At 35.6% G+C, this 23,341-nt stretch overlaps 1 protein-coding gene across 3 annotated transcripts in view; it reads right to left on the bottom strand.

Annotated features, from left to right (window-relative positions):
• The window catches only part of LOC138702070 (probetacellulin-like), an 860,296-nt gene that overhangs the window by 90,378 nt on the left and 746,577 nt on the right, over positions 1–23,341 (bottom strand). The window lies entirely within an intron of this gene.

The following is a 23,341-nucleotide window of genomic DNA, read 5'->3' as shown; positions in this document are numbered from 1 at the left end:
GCCGGTGAAGAGAGTCCGGGGTCCAACACCGAAAGTTACCCAGCATTTGCTCATATTGGGTTGAGGGAAAACCCTCAACCAGGTAACTTGCCCCGACCGGGAATCAAACCCGGGCCACCTGGTTTCGCGGCTACACGCGCTAACCGTTACTCCACAGGTGTGGACTATATTTTGGTCATGTTGATAGGAGTGATGTGCAAGAAAAGTCAACAGGAAGTTTTATAGTAAACATAATATCGTAGGCTTAGTGGAAAAAGTTGGTAATTATAAAGGAAAGCAATGAGACTTACCATTTTTCCTACAATTAATTGGCAACTTATTTCACGAAATATATCTAAATTCGGACTTCGATTATAGTTTTTCAAGGTCCGTCGTTTCAATATACCGGTAATGCCTCTTTAAACAAGAAATCATGTACGTTCCTCTTTCATTTGTTTACGGTTTCTCTTTTGTGAGTGATTATTGGCATATCAGAAAGTTCACAGTTCAGTGCTCATTTCAATTAGCTCTACCGTACAAGAAGAGGTTTAGAAAAATACATGAAAAAAAATCAGTAAAAGTATTCTGACCAGACATGAAAATAATGGCTTAGAAAAAAGAAATTTATTTCAATTTTGTAGTCTTATTTTATGCACTAGCTGTACCCGTGCGCTCCGCTGCACTTATTAGAAATAAATATAAAGTAATTACATAATTAAAATAGAACACTGGGTCCAGGGAACATTCGTGTTTGATAGAAGAATAAATCGTTTAATATGCTACTTAATTCAAATTGTATTTAAATAATTAAAATGCTATCATTTTGGTCCAGAGACCACTCATTTGGTGCAAATATAATTAATTTCACATTTTTCTAAATTAGTCTTGAATGCATCCTTTAATAAATCACTCCAAATTAATAGAGTTGATTGTGTAAAAATGTAAGAATTCACGATCTCCTATGCACTACTGCCATAGAATGAATAAATTTGGTTTTCTTCCTACTAAAAAATGTAATATTTTGCACATAGCAGTTACGGAACAACGACACTATAATCTGAGGCGGCGGTGGAAGTGTATTGCATTGTTATTTTAAAACTCTTGTATATCCTTATATATTAGTCCTATAAAAATTTTGCCTGGAATAAAACTTATCGGAAATCATTTTTAAAGAAACTTTTGTTATGTAATATTTTTCACAAAAATCAATAATAAGCGAGATATTTCAGTTTATTTAATTCAGGCCGCCTTATAACTCCCCTTTCAAATAAAGTATTTTGAATGCTATATAGCCTAAAATCTAAGTTACAACGAACTTAATTTATATTCCAATTTTCATCGAAATCCGTTCAGTCATTATCGCGTGAAAAGATAACAAACATCCAGACAGACAAACAGACTTAAATATCAGTCCTATCAAACTTTTGCTTGGAATAAAACTTATCGGAAAACATTTTTAAAGAAATTTTTGTTATGTAACATTTTTTACAAAAATCAATAATAACCGAGATATTTCGGTTTATTTAATTCAGGCCCCCTTATAACCCCCTTTTTAAATAAAGTATTTTGAATGCCATATAGCCTAAAATCTAAGTTACAACGAACTTAATTTATGTTCCAATTTTCATCGAAATCCGTTCAGCCATTACCGCGTGAAAAGGTAACAAACATCCAGACAGACAGACAGACAGACACAAACACAAATTTCAAAAAAGCGATTTTCGGTTTCAGGATGATTAATTATACATGTTAACACCAATTATTTTTGGAAAAGCGAAAATTACCAGAAAAATTTCGGCTACAGATTTATTATTAGTATAGATAACTGCGGCGTGGCTATTCATCAGTTGTGACATAGAAAGCCTCAAGCCCACCCCCTAGCGCAATACTTAGCCTATAAAGTGGTGCAGGGTGTGGTCGTGACCCATATTGCAGTATTACGCTAAATGGAATAATTCAAACGCCAGACTCTCAACCTTTATCAGCAAGGAGAGACCGTGACCCACTTACTACACGCCACGCAAATGAGACGCGAACCGAGGACCTTATTAATGGGATCGATACTGGACCTTTGCAGCAAGGAGCAAGGTGACAGGACGTCAAAACTGACGGTGGAACGTGACCTACTTCTAAAGTGATCTCACAAAGCAGGCGAAACTACAAACAACTAAAATAGATGGGGTGCGTTCAAAGATCTCACTAATTTTGAGTGAAGAATAATGTTCAACTGATCTGAAACAAAAACACACACAAAATTGGAACCTCATTCAAGAAATTAAATTACAACATCGCATACAGAACAAATAACACTCTACAAAAACACACAAACAAACAAATACAACCACACATTGCGTACACAAACTCAAATGTAACACCTGCAACAACTTCTACATAGGACAGACAGGCAGATCGTTTCAAACACGTTACAAAGAACACATCACAGCCATAACAAAATTACAAAACACCTCCACATATGCAGAACATATCACAAATGCTAACCACACCTTCAGAGACATCAACATGGAAATACTACACATCCAACCAAAAAGCCAGAAACTAAACACACTAGAAAAATACGAAATATACAGACACACGAAAACACACCCAAACGAAATTCTCAACAAAACTCAATTTCAGAACACACACACTCTTTGACTCTACACTATACCACACGAACACACCCTCACAGGAAACAAAACAAGAGGCGCCAAGACCAACGACCAGTTCTGAGGATGACCCATAAAAGGTCGAAACATGTAAACAAGGTATGTTAGAATTTAACACAAGAAAGTCTTATCATACAGTACATATTCCGAAGTGATACAGTGTTAAAAGTTGTGTAATCAAGATGTATGAAACTGATAATTTAGCTATTTACTTTTATCCATAAATACTAACATTAATATCTGTAATTTCTGCTGACCATAGTGGCTTTGAATACCGTCCAAGACATGGATGTTCTTATCAAGTTGGGGTACCAGAACAGTGTTCGTACAGTTTCCCGGCCACAGCGGAATGATGCTTACACGTCTTCCCCAGCGATCGACTTTGAACCAAACGCACGATATCTCTGTCAAGTTTTGTATATATTCATGAATTCTATAAAAATTAAAAAAATAGATAAATCAACAAATATACTTGTTTAAATTTTTTATTTCTTTCGAACTTTCCTGAGCCAAAACTATTCCGTTCTGATGACAAACTCTGTTGAAGTAATTCTACGCCTGAAACCTTGCGAACCTCTCCGATGAACGGCGTCCCAGATATTTTGTATTACCAAATTTCCAATTACTTGTGCAAGGATTCAAAACGTTAATGCTAACATATTGGAAACACGGAAGCATATACTCAAAGTTTAATATCACGATATAAAATTGAGTTGCGCATTTGTGAGTACAATCTGATTACTTGGCTCAAAAAAGAAAAGGAAAGAGAATCGATTGTTTTCCATCTCATATTCGGTTGGACCAGGAGGCGATTTTACCAATTTAATTCTCTACGTATAAAAGTGAAATTAAGATTGTTATCGTAAATAGCCGACCTCGACTGTAGTGTGAGAAACTCTGAGAAATGACGCATTTCCGCTATGAAACACAGTTACTTCTTTATTAAGACTACAGAGTGGAATACAGTTGGTTCTGTTGGTACAGCAAGTAGCTGGGAACTGAAAAAAATGCGGGTTCAATCCTAGAAAGAGGCAAAAATTCCTTGTCGTTATAAACTCCGATTATCGCTTAAGATTGCACAGGAAGAGGAGACAAAAAGATTTAAATTTACTTACTTACTTACTTACTGGCTTTTAAGGAACCCGAAGGTTCATTGCCGCCCTCACATAAGCCCGCCATCGGTCCCTATCCTGAGCAAGATTAATCAAGTCTCTATCATCATATCCCACCTCCCTCAAATCCATTTTAATATTATCTTCCCATCTACGTCTCGGCCTCCCTAAAGATTTTTTCCCTCCGGCCTCCCAACTAACACTCTATATGCATTTCTGGATTCGCCCATACGTGCTACATGCCCTGCCCATCTCAAACGTCTGGATTTAATGTTCCTAATCATGTCAGGTGAAGAATACAATGCGTGCAGTTCTGTGTTGTGTAACTTTCTCCATGCCCCTGTAACTTCATCCCTCTTAGCCCCAAATATTTTCCTAAGGACCTTATTCTCAAACACCCTTAACCTATGTTCCTCTCTCAAAGTGAGAGTCCAAGTTTCACAACCATACAGAACAACCGGTAATAACTGTTTTATAAATTCTAACTTTCAGATTTTTTACAACAGACTGGATGATAAAAGCTTCTCAACCGAATAATAACAGACATTTCCCATATATATATTTTTTTATTTATTGGAGCTTCGTCAAATTAGAGGCTGCCATTAGACAAAGCATACAAAACAATACAAGAACAAATAGATGATGAGAGCTAAAAGAGTAAGAAAAAAAGGCAAACGAATACACAAACAAACAATGGCAGTTTACAGAAGAAAAAAAAATTCAAGTAAAGAATCAATGAAAGCTAAGAAGGAAAAAGAAAAATGATAATGGTGCGTCTGTGTTTAATTTCCTCCCGAGTATCATTTATATTTCTTACTGTTGCTCCAAGATATTTGAACTTCTCCACCTCTTCGAAAGATAAATTTCCAATTTTGATATTTCCATTTCGTACAATATTCTCGTCATGAGACATAATCATATACTTTGTCTTTTCGGGATTTACTTCCAAACCTATCTCTTTACTTGCTTCAAGTAAAATTCCCGTATTTTCCCAAATCGTTTGTGGATTTTCTCCTAACATATTCACGTCATCCGCATAGACAAGCAGCTGATGTAACCCGTTCAATTCCAAACCCTCTCTGTTATCCTGGACTTTCCTAATGGCCTACTCTAGAGCAAAGTTAAAAATATAGGTGATAGTGGATCTCCTTGCTTTAGCCCACAATGAATTGGAAACGCATCTGACAGAAACTGGCCTATACGAACTCTGTTGTAGTTATTTAGTTCATTTAATTCCCAGACACTTGATGCATGATCATTTGTCTAAATTAAATTAGTTCGTATCTGATGGTTATAAGGCGTGTCGCGATTTTTCAATAAAAGTATAGTATTATCCTAATCTGATTTACTTTCAGTGATCATAGCTACATGATTTTATGCTTGAAGCATCACATACAGTTGACGGATGACATCATTAGCATCATTAGGTTCTGATGACAAGTGTTCGGTACCTCCGATCGAGATAGAACGTTAACAGCATAGAATTTGTTGACGTAATTTTGTCTTGGATCTAGATGTCACAGTGACATACTTCCAACAAATACTGGTGACAACTGCCGGACACATTTGAATTCACGAAATGTCATGCATGGAAACCATTATGTACCAGTTTCCAGTGGGAATGTCTCGATCCCATTCAGCAAGTGCCCACGAACGACCTCCGGCGGAATGATGCCCGTTCATTCATTTGATGAATCAGCTGATGTAAGCAGGCAACGGCACGCATCAGTGCCTTCTGATTCACTGAGTTCCATTCAGATACGTGGGCTCTCTGTACAAGGTTATGTAATTTTCATCAGTGGCGGATTCAGGTATAGTGGTCCACAGAATGGCTTAAACCGTATAGTGTCTGGTATTCTCATTTAAAGCTCTGTTCAATGCCCACCCGCCGTTGGTTACCAAAGCAATGGAATGAACCAATTCAAAATACAGGATGGGCTGAAAGTCGCTTTCCCCAAACACTTCCTTACATTTAATAACATTCAATTTACATTTGACTATACATTCCTTTACAGATTTTGTTCAAGATGGAGTCCCTGTTTCTCGATAAACAATTCACAATAATACTAATACTTATTCAGAAAAGAATAATTAAAATATGCCTTAATAAACCAATTGATTACTCATCCGAGCTTTTGTTTAATGATTTTAATGATTTGAAAATTAAACAGATTTATTATATTGCCTTATTAATCTTCATACATAAAAATCGTAATAAATTCAAATTGTATCAGCATAAATATTGAACTAAAAGATCCCATTTTATACGACTAGAGGAACCAAAGTGTTTCACAAGCACAGCTCTTAGCCATGGTACCTACTTTGGTCCAAGGTTATACAATAAAATAATTCATAAATACCCAAATTTGGAAAATTTTAGTATCAGAAATTTCAAAAATAGCGTTAGGAATTTAATTTTTAAAGAATATGTATATTGATTTAATATGTATATGTATTTGTATGACTTAAATTGTTAAAATTGAAATTGTATTTTTAAATTTAATTTATTCCTGTAATTTTTTTGACCCAGTTTGTGTCAAATAATTATCTTTGTTTGTGTTTATCTTTATGTTTAGATAATCTCCCTGAGCACGAGTTTTTACTCCTTCAAGGAAGAACTAAGACTGTATTTTTGTACATGTTATTTTACTAACAATAAACAATAAACAACGTTTAGACACTGATTTACAGATGGCAAAACATAACTCACGATTTTAATCAATATTCACGAGTGACTATTCGATCATCTGTCGCAACTGAGTCATCTGAGTAAAAACATAATTTTTCAGGATACCCCACAGGAAAAAATCACATGGCGTCAGGTCGCATGATCTTGGTGGCCATTTTGTTGTGCAACGACGGCCAATCAATTCATGGAATTGCTGGTTCAAGAAGTCCCTCATTCTTACACCAAAATGAGGTGGTGCTCCATCCTCTTTCATATCAACTGCATATTGGCAAAACAAGGACTGTTTTCAAGACATGACATCGAAAAAACAGTTGACGCATGAACATGACTGATATTGGCGAAAGCGACTTTTGACCCACCTTGTATGTTTCCTATTTATTATCTAATTTGTTTTCGTTCTGAATTCAAGTTCTTTCTGAAAGATGATTGTAGTCCACGTCATTTTGCGGAGTAGCTGTTCAATAAATTTCACGACCTTCCGTGTACTTCAGATTTTCTTGCTTAAATTTCCTTATCCCCTTCGTGCATGCAAACAACATATTGGCTTATATCAGAGGAGAGAATTGCTTTTGTACTTTTTTCATTGCTGCAATGTTATTTAAAAAATATTACTTTCGTAGACTGAATTTACTCTCGCTTTCATCTCATAATGCGCCCTTGGTGGACTGGCCGTTGGGTCCGAGGTTCGCGGGTTGAAACCCGGCAGAGGGCCGTAAGATAATTCAAGTAACAATAAATCCATAGGGATGTGAGTGAAGAACAGGGTTTAAGACACAGTCGCATTTGTCGCATTTTGCTACTCAACTTCTAAAAATGCAACAAACTATCAATGTGAATGTGCAAAAATGCAACAACCACATTGCACATCAGAAACGAAGATGGCAATGGAGAAAATGAAATCACAGATGTGTATGAATTAATCAGTTCTGGAGAATCTGAATTTAAATGCAATGTTAATGGCATGGGCAGTGTTCAAGAAGGTATTGAGCAATAGATGTTCAGGAATGGATTTCAAAGAGTTGGTACAATTCATGTAAGTTAACAAATTACGTGAACAATTTATTCTAATTGATTTATACAATTCCATCGCATACTGTAAATTGTGAGCTAGAATTTAGTTGCATGAATCTTGTAAAAACTGTAATTAGAAACTGTTTTTCTTTAATTCTATGATAAAATAAAAGCAGCCAGTGTAGCTCAGATGGCAAGAGCACCTGATTTGTAATCTCGGGGTCGTAGGTTTGAATCCCTCCACCGGCTTTATTTTGGGGAGATAGGCCTGCTCAAGTTTGGTTAACGACAGACTGTAAATCTGTTGGCTTTGCTTTCGCAGGTTCGAATCCTGCTCAGTATAAAGAGTTAGCACTCTGCTAAAAATAAATCTTGAAGGGCCTACTCCTAAAGAATTTCAATGTTTAGAGTGCCTATAAAATAACATATTTTAATATGATGTAAATTCAGCAGTAATTGATTCTAAACATACTTACGTGTAATGATTTGCTTACATAAGTATATCTGGAGTGTGATAAGATGGATTGAAAGTAATAAAACTCGAAGAAACAAATTACAAAACTTTTTGTTTCTGCAAACCTTATTAATTTCATGTTTTTTGTACAATTATTTAGAACTAGCCGTACCCGTGCGCTCCGCTGTACCCGTTAGAAATAAATATATAGTAATTACATAATTAAAATAGGACATTTGATCCAGGGAACATTCGTGTTTGATAGAAGGATAAATCGTTTAATATGTTACTTAATTTAAATTGCATCCAAATAATTAAAATGCGATCATTTTGGTCCAGAGACACTCATTTGGTGCAATGACAATTCCTTTAACATGTTTCTAATTTTTATTACATTCAACCATAGTTTAATGAACATTGACATCATTTAGATTTAATGTGTGTACTTTATTTTACTTTTTATGGGTTTCCATTGAATTATGGTAATAACTTAATTTTAACCCTTGTTTTCTACGTATTCAGTGAATGGCGTTTGGCCCACTATGGTTCTGAACCCTTCAAGTAACTTAAATTGTATTATATATTACATTACTCATATTATATTATATTATATTATATTATATTATATTATATTATATTATATTATATTATATTACATTACATTATATTATATTATATTATATTACACTATATTATATCAGAAGTTACTGTAATAACATTATAGCATTATGTACATCTAGAGAAACTGCACTTTCCAATGGTGAAATAATAATTAATTATACAAATCGGTTAATTTAGCTTCCGATATTACTTCATACAAACACAGAAACATTCTCTGTAGGCTATCTTTCATAGCTTTCGATTGTTGCTGCCCAAGGCCCCTTATAGACGAAGTAATTTGTTTTTTATTTCATTATACGGCCTTAGATGGCAGTTATTTTAATTTTAAAACTCATTTATCTCATTAAATATCAGTCCTATAAAAATTGTTCAAGGAATAAAACTTATCGCAACTTATTTTTAAAGAAACTTTTGTTATGTAACATTTTTCACAAAAATCAATAATAAGCGAGATATTTCGATTTATTTAATTCAGGCCCCCTTATAACCCCCATTTTAAGTAATGTATTTTGAATGCCATATAGCCTAAAATCTAAGTTACAACGAACATAATTTATATTCCAATTTTCATCGAAATCCGTTCATTCATTATCGCGTGAAAATGTAACAAACATACAGACAGACAGACAGACAGACATACAAACAAAAATTTCAAAAAAGCGATTTTCGGTTTCAAGGTGGTTAATTATATATGTCAGGACCAATTATTTTTGGAAAATCGAAAATTACCAGAAAAATTTCGGCTACAGATTTATTATTAGTATAGATATTGCACAAGCTTTTCGCAATCATTTGTGCATTTTTGCGTCAATTATTTATTTTCTAGCTTAAACTCTGGTGAAGAATAAATGATTGCATGTTCAATGTATTTATAAGCCACTAGTTATTTCCAGAACCTTGTATATTCATCTTAACGCCATTGTACTTCCAGCAGAGATAAAAAGGACTCCGCTTCACCCTTGTCTTGCGAAACACGTTACCTGCCGCGTTTTAAAATTAGCTGCGGAAAAAGATTTGATATTTGCCGAGGAGTCACGATAATGCAATTTCGCCCACACCTCCGCAAGGACGGGAGACTTCCACGAACGTGAGCGGCAGTTGCGGCGGGGACCTGCTCGCCGGGTAATAAACGCTCCACACCACCACCCACCGTGAAATTTCGGCGTGGAGCTTGTTAAGAAGTGGAACACACACGAGAGGGAGGAGCTGAGAAGTCTGTTGTGGTTGCTTCTAATAAAAGGTGCCGATGCATTGTAATAACAGATTCCAAAAATTCTACAGCGAAGTGGAAGGAGGGCGGGCCAAAGGCGTTCATATTGACGGCGGCGGACTCTTAAGGACGAAAAGACTCTTATAAGACTTTATTCAGAAGCGCAGGGGAAAATTGTTGGACAAAGCAGTTCTTTACTTCTTTGATGTGGTATGAACATTCTTAAATATGCATGACGTTCGCCTCTCCGAGCATTTTTATTCTCTTAATGTCTGAATGTTCTAAATTATACAGAACAAAAGACATCACACCAATTGTAAAAAAAATTAATACAAAAAGAATTGGATATTATAACAATTAATTAATAACGATTATCTCGACAAATATGGTCTACCAGCTGAGAAGGACAGAAGTTTAACGAAGATAATCGAAACTCTAACCTCCTACGAGAAAATTTTCCGATAGTTAAAAGAGATCATTTTTTTTAATATTCACAAAGTATTATGATGAAGATAATTACCATTTTTTTATGAATAAAGACGTTGATGAGCATATTCTCGCAAGATGCTCTGAAATTCCCTGTCATTATTCTATAATAAAGTTCCATCATAATCATTATAATCATTAGTGTGTTTATCTCACGCATCATTACAATTATTTTTAGTGATTTCATTCAAAGTGCTGCACAGATATTTTCCCGGGTGGTGGTCACACAAAATATCTGCATCTTGGTTTTGAAAATTCCACGCCGGAAAACGCTTACAAATATAAATATTAACATTTATTGTTAACAGCTATTATATCTATCTACATGTAGTAATGGCCCTCACATTTCTGTATATGGTGCCATCACCACATTTATTTACATTTACATTCCTATAATTTAAACACTTCATTTGTATTTCTTCTATTACATTTGTATCCTCTTCCCTTATAGTTTCTCAACTTTAACCTCCTATATCATACACCTTAACTTTTAAACCTTCTCTACATTCTACTCTCTAATCTTTGTTCTAATACTATTCTATACTTTCTACTTTACTACAATTTACCTACTACTTTCTATCATTCCTATTCAATAACTATATACTAATTTTCCTATTGTCACTATTTCTCTTAGCAACCAATTTTATTAGACCTACATACTTCATCCTACGCTTTTACCTATTTTTATTGACTATTTCGTTTATATGACGTCATTCCATTTTCGACCAATGAAGTGTAATGAAATTTTGAATTCCAACCAATCACAGTCAGACTTTGCGATAGTTCCTGCAGCTAGATTTATCGCTATCAATTTATCGCATGGTCGTTCTTTTGTTTAGTCGTTGTCGCCAACTGTTTCCCCGCAAAATTGATGATCATGAATACATTAAGATGCAACTACACGGTTAAAATTTTCTTTCAACTTTAAAGCAATGAATGCAAGATTGATATTTAATATTAATTAATTTATTTACGCAGTGAAGACCACGTTCAAAACGGCGCACCATGTAGACACAAAATCTTTATGCATCTTAATTGAACGTACCTTTTAAACTTGATTCTATTCTTCCCAGATTGCACGCATACGCGATTGGAATATTGAACTGAGTAGATGCAGCTTTAGTTCCGTTACACACTACAGCGAGAATGCGTTTGTCGAGCTATAAAAAATGCTTTCGTGTAGCACTCATTGTAAGTAACGGTCGAAACAAGGCACAGCTGACATTGGTCCTGCTTCCACAGGTAGGCCTAACGTAACCTATAAAACTGTAGCCTATAACATTTGTATTGAAATTAAACAATTAATAGACGTTCAAATTTATGTAACATCATCGCATATCAAACTCAAAGACCTTGCATAGTAATAATGTCTTTGATCAAACTGCCTTTCGTATGGCGTAATAAAATTCGTGTTTTAATTAGGCCTATCTATACAGAGATGGCTTCACTGTGTAGCAACATGTCTCGCTGTGAATACATAAGCATTGGTATATAGCTGTCCCCACTGTTACTGTTAAATTAAATTATGATTTCAGCAGATAATGAAAATGTATTTGTTATAATAATAAGAGAAAATTGCAGTACATGTAATTAACATTGTTAAACCTGTATTTCGCTTTTCGCAATTGGCATTACTGAATAATAACATCGAATTTCTTTATTGCAATAATCGATATTCATCTACGAGTATTTCAACTTCACAATGTCTGAATAGGTTAAGTATTCGTTAATATACAATTATTAACATTTTGTGATCGAATTTTAGGGATATATTATTTAAATTTTTATTTTATTAATAGTCCTAATAAATGTCACTCGAGGTCTGAGATTTCCCAGATAAATCCACTCGCTTCGTTCGTGGATTTATCCGCAGATCTCACACCTCTCGTGACATTACTACAGATTATTTTATTCCCCCGTCCATCTTTATATTTCATCACTTATCCCCATCATTTCTTCCTTGCCCACTATTATATCTTATCTACTTATTTCCATATCCGTCTAACTCCACTTTCTTCTTTCCTTGTCACCGTCTCTGTGCTTACTGGAAAACACTTATACTGTCAAATAGTTTAAAGTGCTATTCATTCACGAAATAATGAAGTAAACATTTGGCAAAAATATCAATCTTTGGGCACTTCGAATTAAAATCTCGTAAAAAAAATGTATCTCGAAAAGCATTAATTTCGAGTAAATTCGTACTAAAACAATCATTTCACGTTATTTTACAAAATTAAACTTACTATATTCTGACCTGGAAGAGCTTGAAATATAAAGGTTTTGCTTTTATGAGCTGAAAACCATATCTCGCCAGTCCCTGATTTGCGAAATTTAGGTATTTCTAATGTACAGGGTGCGTCAGAAAGAACGGATGGATTTCACATGGCAAGAAAATTGTAAAGATTCATCAAATCAAAAATGTATTGTTATCAACATATTCACCAATACATGCAGTTTATTTATGGAAAACAACATTATCCATATGATGTCCTTGGCTTTCAATACAGGCATCGAGGCGTTTTCTGATGTTCGCCATCACTTTCACAGTCATAGCTGGTGCAATTGCCACGATTTCTTCACGAATCGCTGTCTTCAGTTCGTCCAGTGTATGTGATCGATGTTTACAAACTTACGCCTTCAAATGGTCCCAAAGAAAGAAGTCGCAGGGCGCGAGATCTTACCGTAGCCTCGGACAATCTCAGTGCAATAGAATTTCGTCCAGGTGATTTCTTCTTTAATGTTGAACCTGTGATACGAAATGAAGCCACCCACCGCAAAATTGTATTCCGAGTTGGAATCCTAGCGTGACATTCGATGTCGAAATGAGTCCTGAGTGGCGATCACAGACTCTTCATTTTTCAAAAATGTCTCTACGATGAAAGCACGTTGTACACCAGACCAACACCATATTCTCAACTGAAACTGCATTCTATGGCTGACCCAACAGTCGTGGTCCCCCTCACTATATCTCTCTCCTCGTTGCGTATCGATAGTTTGAAATCCATCCGTTCTTTCTGACGCACCCTTTACATATATATTTTGTGCAATGGCAGAACACTTAACTTTGCCGTTCTTTGTCCCAATTCTACGAGCGTGCATCATAGATATCGCCAGTGTCGAGATTCGTAGACCGGTTATTTCGTGAGAGACTATCCAGATTGCATCATAGGCGGTGAATCTACATTGCACTCGCAATTGATTATGATTATGATGAGACATTGTTGGGATGTCATAGGGGGACAGAGTGTATGAATAAAAAAGCCTATATTATAAAGCTAATTTTGAAAACACAATTTCAGCTGAATAATTTCAAGGGAAAAATTGTTCCGGGGCCGGGTATCGATCCCGGGACCTCTGGTTGAACGGACCAGCGCTCTACCACTGAGCTACCCGGGAACTCCACCCGACACCGTCTCAATTTTTCCCTTTATATCCACACAACTCGCGTGGGCTGACGAAACGCCAGAGACCCACAACGAGTGCACACAATCTCTGTGTGACTTGGAATTGTGGTTTTCTGTTAACGTACACAGTAACGTATATATTATGCAAATCTAGTCTTTCAGGTGAAGCTCCCTGTAAAGCAGATTTGATATCCGGCCCCGGAACAATTTTTCCCTTGAAATTATTCAAATCTGCTTTACAGGGAGCGTCACCTGAAAGACTAGATTTGCACAATTTCAGCTATTTAATTTTTGTGTACAATACCACCAATGAGCTGTGCGTCGAAAATTCTGTCCCGGCCATTTAGTCCTTAGGCCTAATTTATCTTTAAAAAAATATGGATAGGAAAGAAATCACTCTGTTCGAGCAGACGATGGAATTATTATTTTTTAACTTTCCAATGTAACCTACAGGATGAAAAATAACTGGCTACGGAATGGAAGGTTCCGGGTTTAATCCCAGATGATAGAGGAATTTTTATCGTTACCAGGACTTCCAGAACAGACCCGATATTCACTCAGTCTCCTATAAAATTGAATACCGGATATTTTCCGGTGGTAAAAGGCGGTCGGAGCGTGGTGTTGACTACACCACCTCACTCTAGTGCTGTGGACTATGAAAGCATGGAACTCTACCTCCGTGCCACCCACAAGTGTGTATAAAAGCGATATTCATTTACATGAAATTATTAAATATGAAGTAAATACCAAGCGAAAAGGTGAAACTAAAATTAAATTGGTAGAGAAGATAAATTAGAGAAATATTAAAGGACGCGAAGAAGAGCAAATCATTACAAGAAAGAAGAAAAGGAAGGCAACAAAAGGACGGGTCATAAATTGGAGAAAATGAAAGCTGTTGAAGAAGACCGACCAATGACTCAATTTCAGAACAAGGTGGGAGGAGGGGGGGGGAGACATTCCGATGATTAGCGGAGCGGGCGCCTGAGGTGCGACCAGGTCTGCAGGCCGGCCACACAGACACACACACACACGGAACGAAATGGGGGCGGTTTGCTTCCCAACACTCAGCAAACACACAAAAAATATATCCACATAATTCAGCTCCTGCTGGCTTACTAGTGTCAGTCAGGGAACCTTTACAGGGCTTGCCAAACGCTTTGTTGTCCACCGCTGTGGAGTAATGGTTGGCGCGTCTGACCATGAAACGAACGGGACCTGATTCAAAAGCTTCTCAACCGAATAATAATGGGCATTTATCATATTTATTCAGCGTTTAATTTTCTCCCGAGTGTCATTTATACTTGTTGCTCTTGCTCCAAGATATTTGAATTGTTCCATCTTTTCAAACGATAAAATCCCAATTTTTGTACAGTAGAGCATCAATTATCCAAAACAATTGAGAACGGGAGGTGTTCGGATAATTGATTTTTCGGATAACCGATCATTTACGAAAACAAATTGTACAGGTGTCATAGGAGTAGTATGAAACAAAGAAACACTGATATTGAACACAAAACTATACATACAGTTTATGTTTTGTATCACATGTCTTACAAATAACACAGAAAACTGTGCTTCAGAGCTGAGACTCGTTTTTTACTGCTAAATCTCGCAAACAGCGCTAGCGAAACTTCTACATGGCGAGCGCTCAAATTCAAATTTGCCAACTGGAACGCTTTCGGTTAACCGATGTTTCGGTTGATCGGTATTCGGATAATCGATGCTCTACTGTATTTCCATTTCGTAATGTTCTAGTCACAAGACATAATCAATGTAGGCCTACTGTGGTTAAAAAACAGTAGCATTTTTTGGTAAACTAAATACTCTCGGAATTAAAAAAAAACATTTAGTGGACACTAAAAATTTAAATTCTGCAGTTGCATATGTTAAAAAATTCTCTCATTTATGTAGCCTATGTAAATTAAAAATTCCGGATACTTGGTTCTTTTCTAACCATATCAGAGATGTGATAAAGAAAACCGTCAAGCATGAAACTATGTGCAATTTTTAAAATGTGAACAACTCAAAAACTATCCATTTGACTATAATGGAACTTTATGTAAGAAACTTAAAGTAAGGGGATGAACTGTACAAAGTGTGAAGCCTCTATTTTACAAATTGTAGGAAATAGAAATTTCATCTATCACTCCCACCTCCCAAACATAACAATACTTTCCATAACGAGAAAGTAAACACTTTTAATCCAAAGTTTAGGAAATCAATCAGAAAACGATGAGTTGTCTCATAATCAGCCAATATTTATATTTCACGGTATCATTAACATATTGAGTGCATTGTGCGTGTAGTCGTTACGAACAGTCCCTTTCCATCTATATTTGAGGATATGCAATTCCTATGCTTTTTAAAACTACAATTTAATGAATTTACACTCGTCGCAATTAAAGTGGAATGATTTTCATAGAATAATGTCGCCGTGGACAGCCCTCGTTCCTCGCGATGCAGTATTTTAAAAGCAACAGATAAATATCAAGCGTGTTCAAAAGTACAACCTGGAGGTCTACCTGACAACCCTCCTGGTCTCTATTATTTAAACTCGGTTCACATCGGCTGCAGCGTAACGTTATGTAATATGTACGATACCGTAGCCTTCCTTATTTTTCCACCAGCGTGATTTATGTGCTGGTGAGGAACTAAAACAGTTGTACCAAACAGGGTCATTAGCGTACATTTTCTAAGAAGGAAAACGCTCCAGAAATGAACACGCGGTCTGTCTCTCACAGTATCACTGATATTGCGTGGAAGCTGTCTTGGGTTCATATCACGTCTACAACACCGATTTCTGTCCACTGCCGTTATGGTGTTCTATGTTGTTTCATATTCAGAGTTCGAGGAAGTGGTAAGTCTCTACATTATCTAATTGACATCTTGTACGCCTCTGGATATATAATGCAGAGGTGACAACTTTACAAGTAACCTTATAGTGCGCGTTACCCCCACTTCTGGCCGAATCAGATGTAAAGCATATTATACAGGTTGAATCGCAAGTAATGCCATATATTTCAGTGGGTTGATCTTTGAGATATTTCAAACAAAAGAGTTTAAGACAATTTTGTTCATTTTTGCTTCCTTTTCGAGATAAAAACTGTTTCATATGAAACATTTCATAGCTTGTTTCAGGAAAGCCATTGATTTAATTCCCAATATGATCAGTGAACTTAAGAGAGCAGTGTATTGTGATAATATATGATTGAAAGGCTTTACCAACAACCAAAAATGTATTTAAAAATAGGCTTAAGGACCTTACTAATAGACGGTAATTATACACAGTATTTAAAGGGTGTAAATGATATGTTGTTATTGAAGTGTTGTATCAGTGAAGAATTATGTTGTGTCAGTGAAGTGTGTTGTGTCAGTGAAGTGTGTTGTGTCAGTGAAGTGTGTTGAGTAAGTGAAACGTGTTCCTGTCAGTGAAGCTGTATAGGTTATAGTGGCAGTGCAAAGTATTTGAACAGTGAAATGTTTTTGAAGTGTTAGTGAAATCAGGATAGAATCAGTGAAATGTGTCGTAATTCCAGTGCAGTGAGTGAGTTGACAGAGAAATGAGTGTAATGTTGAAAGGTACTTGTGCAGATATGAACATATACTCGTGAGTTTTAGTTCGATCTTAGTTTTAAGATACAAACTAGAATATTTCAAATGTTATTTTAAGTGATCGTTTCATTTAATTTAGTATATTCCCTGTTGTTATTATTATTATTATTATTATTATTATTATTATTATTAATTATTAGTATTATCATTAATTGCATTTTTAATTAATAAGTTTATTATTGTCATTATTGAGTGTAATTAGTTACCACTGCCACCGGGTATATACCCATTGCAGTGTGAATAAATACATACATACATACATACATACATACATACATACATACAAAGAATTTTAGTTTTGTCCTTTAAATGAGCAGAAATTTGATCACAACAAATGCAGTACTTTAAAATTCCTTTTCAGAGGGAATAATTACATTTGTTCGAATCAAATTTCTGCATTTCTAAAGGACGAAACTAAAATTCTTTGAATGATTTATTATCATAATACACTACTCTCTTAAATTGACTGACCATATCGGGAATTAAATCAATAGCCATCCCAAAACACGCCATGAAATGTTTCATATAAAACAATTTTTATCTCGAAAAGGAAGCAAAAAAAATTGTATTAAACTTCTTCGTTTGAAAATTCTGAAAGAATAACCCCCTGAAACTAATGAAATTAATTACGGTTCACTCTGTACATAATTACATGTTACTCGTCACTTTTTCTGTGGAAAAAAAAAAAAATCTTTTGTGACATATTTTGCATCTAGCAGTTGCTTTTCTGCTAATTTTTTTTCTTGTAGCATACTTCTCCTTGTGATGTCATCGTGATATTTTTGATCAGAAGTGATTCCAGTGTTGACGTCTTTAACGTAGTCCTGAATCCTGTCTGATTTTTTTTTCACAACATTGAAGACTCTTTCCGTAGGCGAGTCATTATGAGGCACACTTAGTATTTCAAATACAACTTTACTTATTGTTTCACACTCATTTTCATTGCCGAAAACTGCAATTTTGGAAGACCATATATATTCCAGAGCTTCCAAGACGTTGAGTCCATTGTAACCATGTCCATATGGCTTATGTCCTCTAATATTATTGTCCAATTTCATTTTTGTCCACATTTTATGTGCGTCCATCTTGTTGGGTCCATGGCTGTTATGTCCACTTTTATTTAAGTCCACTTTCATTTATGTCCACTTTTATTTATGTCAGTTCCCTTTGTACACCTGGAAGATGTTCAGGCTGTTTTTGATAGCCTTATAGATAATAATGGATTTAGCATTGTATGTACATGGAAAGAACTTAATCCGATGAACACCTGCTCGAGGAAGAAGAAGAAGAAGAGCAATGCCACCTAGATTCGCACCTGAAATATAAAACACTGATAATCAGGTTCTGGCAGGACAACATCGTCAACTAACGTAGTCGAGGGCTGGCACAATCGCTTTCAGAAACACATCGTCACAAAACACGCATCGGTCTGGAAATTTGTGGAATTTATCAAGAAAACCCAAAAGCATAATGAAATTATAATGATCCAATTGCTTGGCGGGCATTTGAATGTGCGACACTCTATTAAAAGATCGTACTTACAAAATTTAAGTCGAGTAGAAGAGATTGTTCGGAATTACAACCACTACAACGAAGAAGGACACATCAGAACTTACCTCAAAGCTATTAGTTATCATGTGAAGTTGTATGAAGATGAACAGGCGGAAGACATTGAGTGGGGAATTGAAGTAAATTTGTAGGTGGACATAATGTATTGTACAATCATGTAGTGGACGTAAAAATGTTGTAGTGGACTTAATGTATTATACAATCATGTAATGGACGTAAAAATGTGGACACAAAATTTGTGCAATTGGACTAAAATAAAGTGGACATATACTTCATTGGACATATATTTAAGGACATAGTGTAATGGACTTTTATGTAATGGACATAATAAAATGGACATTAAAATTGTGGACAATATAAAAAGGACCTAACGTCTGTGTTTCATTCCAGATCCATTCTGGAAAAGCATCACTCAAAATTCCTCTTCAAGTTTGTAATATCTGCCGTTATTCACAAATTGTGGGAATCACTAAATAAAATATTCAATAGATCAGATGAACATGAGAAATTTTCTTTTCTGTGTGAAATATCTACACCTGCTTGACCACCCAAGACGACTTCCAGATACTTACTGTAATTTACAACTTCTAACGTTCTATTACGTTACAATACGTTAAGTGCTATGTGGAGCGGCATCCGTTTGAATGAGCCGACCCAATAAACCATGCCACTTATCTTGTGATGTGCCCTCACTCACTGGGGCTACAAAACTGGACAGAGTGAAACAAAAAGAAGCCCTTCGCAACTCGTTAATTAGAGGGGAATGATAAAGAAGAAAAGAAAACATGAGGAAGGTATAAAAGACCAAATTAAGACGTTTTCTAACAGTAATAAAGGACAAATGAGATTTCTCGGAGAGAACAAATGAGCGTGGGAACGCAAACAAGAGAGCATCACAATTCATATTTACTGAAGAGGTGTGTATGTGTGTGTGTGGTTGCCATAGCTACGTGTATTTCTAGATTCACGTTGGATCAATGACCCTACCGATACAGCAGCAACTGTGCACAAGACACGTCCAAATCATTGTGTCATCGCCTCAAAATACACGTTTACAGTCTGTAACACACTCAGTTCCAGGGAAAGATATAAAGATACTCAAAATTGACGTTTTTATATAGAAATTAATTTCAGGCCTGTTTACGATCATATAAGAAATAAACCTACTCTACGGACCTAAGTTACATAACATTGCAGTTACATGGTCTTGGTAATGACTTTAATGTAATAACTTTGCGGTGGACAGTTAGCTGGTGGGATTCGGGTTCATATCCCATTCAGTTCACGTGAATTTTGTGGTTGGCATATAGGCCTAATATTATAAAATTGGGAATTTTCTTTGAGTATTTCCGTTTTCCTTTCCTAATAATCCATGGAATCCTCTTACAATGTTGTTCATTAATGCATAAATGGAATGTCTAACAGCATGATGTTTCGTTAAATGAACAGTCCGGAGACTGGATTGAACCTCGTAAATGTCACCAATGGGGCATCACTCATGAGGCAAGTAAGCCAGGAGTTAATGGGGTAGGTTGGCCAGTTCCTTTCCCCTCCATTGTATATTAACACAGTTAACTAATCAGACTTCATATATATACAACAGTAATTAATTTTCCTCTGACACATATCGTCAAGTGAAATGTACTGCCTGAACAGATGTGCAGTAGTGGCAAAAAAAAAAAACCGGACCGACCCTTGTAGCTGATTTCAGAGCCTGTTCACAGTGGCAGCACGATAGACTGGTAACTAAACTTTCGTGGTTCGAATCCTGCCTGGGAAGGAAACTTTTTTTTGTTCCTTATTCAAATTTATTCCCAATAATTTTCGATTGCAGCGATATTTTACTACTTAATTAACTTATTATTCCCAGAACATGAATTTTACCAGCTTATTTCCTAATGGCTTTCGAAATGGGCTACGTCAGCAGTCGAGACTACAACAATTTCAATAGATTACTCGATATCTTGTGAATGCGGGCGTGGCATGAGCAGTGGCTCATTTCGGGGACTTTGATTATTCCGTCGGTCCGGTTTTTTTGCCACTACTGTACATATCAGCCATAACCTCAATCAGAAGTAATTAACTTACGTTTAATATGGATAATATGAACACTATGACTGATGTCAAATTACGATACTTCATACATATAAGAATTTTTGGGAACATAACAGCAAGAATATAAATACACTTTCGGCAGCCATGTGCTTTAGTGCGGTCTTATAATTTAATGAACTAGAGTTCGATCTCTGACGTCGAATGAAATGGTACTTATTTTTAGTGAGTTATTTTATGACACTGTATCACCATCTCACGTTATTTATCGTCTGAAAGAAATGAAAGTGACGATGCCGGTAAAATGAGTCCGGGGTCCAGCACGATAGTTACCCAACATTTGTTCATATTGGGTTGAGGGAAAACCCCGGAAAAAATCTCAACCACGTAACTTGTCCCGACCTGCATTCGAACTCGGGCCATCTGGTTTCGCGGTCACACGTGAAGTTACTCCACATGTGTGGACAAAATTATACTTGTGATGAGAAAATCGAGCCACTTCCGAATTTTTCCCGTGGTTCTCCTGTTTCCTTCTACATAGAAAATTTAATTCCACTTACCCTACTTCTCATTTCATATACCGGTAATTAAAAATATGGTATGCAGGAGGAGTAAGCTATACCTACATAACATTTCTCTATGTAGTGGTCACGATGAGAGGTGGTACAGGTGTCACAGGAAGCATAATGTCGAAGGACCCGATGGCGATAAAATTTCAGACACTACTCACATTGCGATGAACTTTAAAATCTGGTGACTATTAAGAAATTTCCTCACTCTATCTCCATAATATCTACAAGCTGAAAATTCATTCATATAATATACCTATCAATTGTAATGCTGAAGGACTCAGACAGCCCTCTACACATGCAAAAAGTGTAAGCGGTCAACAGATAAAACCTAATTCTGAAACCAAAAATACGCCGGACATTCATCTTCATGAATTGAGGACCGTTTTTGCAAAACTTGTTAACAGAAAAAACTAAACTTTACAGGAGAGACAAAACACTATAGTAAGCAAGTTTTGCTGTATGTCTCACTTATAGAAGAAAGCAAGTTTTGAAAAAAAACGATCACACTTTGGCACACTACAATGAAGAGAAATAACCCAATTTTACTAAGACGCTTTGAACATCATGTAGAGGCCTGCCTTATGTTAACGAATCCATCAAAATCTCAATTTTGCAGTTAGCAAGTTCTGCAAAAACGTTCCTCAATTACTCCTTGTCTAAATAAAATCCACCTATAACGCGGACGAGAGAAAATTAAGGGAACGCGCTACTGGGTTTTTGGTTAATTTTGACAATTTTCTTCATTTTTAAAATATTGTGCCAAAAAGTCTATGGTTTCTTGAGGAATACTGTAGTGAAGATTTCATTGCGATATATTTACTCTAAGTCAAAAATTCAATTCATTCCATACAAGTGGTCAATACTATATTCAGAATGCATATTATAACTTTAGAAGTGATTTAACCCCAAATCATAGTTATTACATTTTAACTTATTAGAAAAAAGATAATCTACTGAACCGCTATAACTAGAGTAATGAAACCTTGCACACATATTCACAATAGGTCTGTGCATGAAATGGTGCATTTATTTACACATATGGTTATTATTGTGATTTTTATGACGGTACGTAAAGTTGAAAAAAAAAATCAAATGTTTAATTATTTTTACAAATGAAGTATATTGACCAGAAAAATCAATGTACCATTTAATTTTCGAAGATCTTAGCTTCCTTTTAAACATTTATGAAATTAATTACCATTATCTGAGGCCTACACATATGTTTACTAAAAACGGAAATTAATTTTAAATATTCTTTTTCTGGAAATATTTTTCAACATAAAAATGTGAGAAAAAATTGTGCATATGTAGGTCTGTCTATTTTACCAATATCTGGCCTAAATTTTTCAACAAGATATAACTATAGAAATTTAAAAAAAAAACTCTATATATATATATATATATATATATATATATATATAAAGATGTAATATTAGTGTTGTACTAAAAGCTAGTAGCCTATTATATTCACTGCAGTCTCCTTCTAAAGAATTATATTCTTGTACAGATTTAGTCTTTGCATTTTCACATCATTTCAGTCTTATGCAAGAGATAGACAAGTTCCGGAACTCCTCTAGCGTGTTGCCAGCACAAAACAAGGTCCCGACTTGAGACTACATAGAACCTCACACACATGCTGGAAAAGTAGTCCTTTTAATAGAAATTCGAATACAGAACATAACTTTCATGCGACGCTAAATCTGCTGCGAACAACACGAATTACTTTACCACTGCGTTTAAAGTCTACAGCAGCGTTTCTCAAACTACGGTCCGCGGACCACCTGTTGTCCTCGAGGTCTGCCCTTGTGGTTCTTCAAAAAAGACAGAAGAAAAAATAAAATTCAAACGAATTGCGTATCACACTATAGCTTAAAATCTCAGAGTTTGGAAATGACACATGGCAA

Source organism: Periplaneta americana, chromosome 6 (genome assembly GCF_040183065.1).
Source record: "Periplaneta americana isolate PAMFEO1 chromosome 6, P.americana_PAMFEO1_priV1, whole genome shotgun sequence".
NCBI lineage: Eukaryota > Metazoa > Arthropoda > Insecta > Blattodea > Blattidae > Periplaneta > Periplaneta americana.
This window is presented reverse-complemented; position numbering and strand designations above follow the sequence as displayed.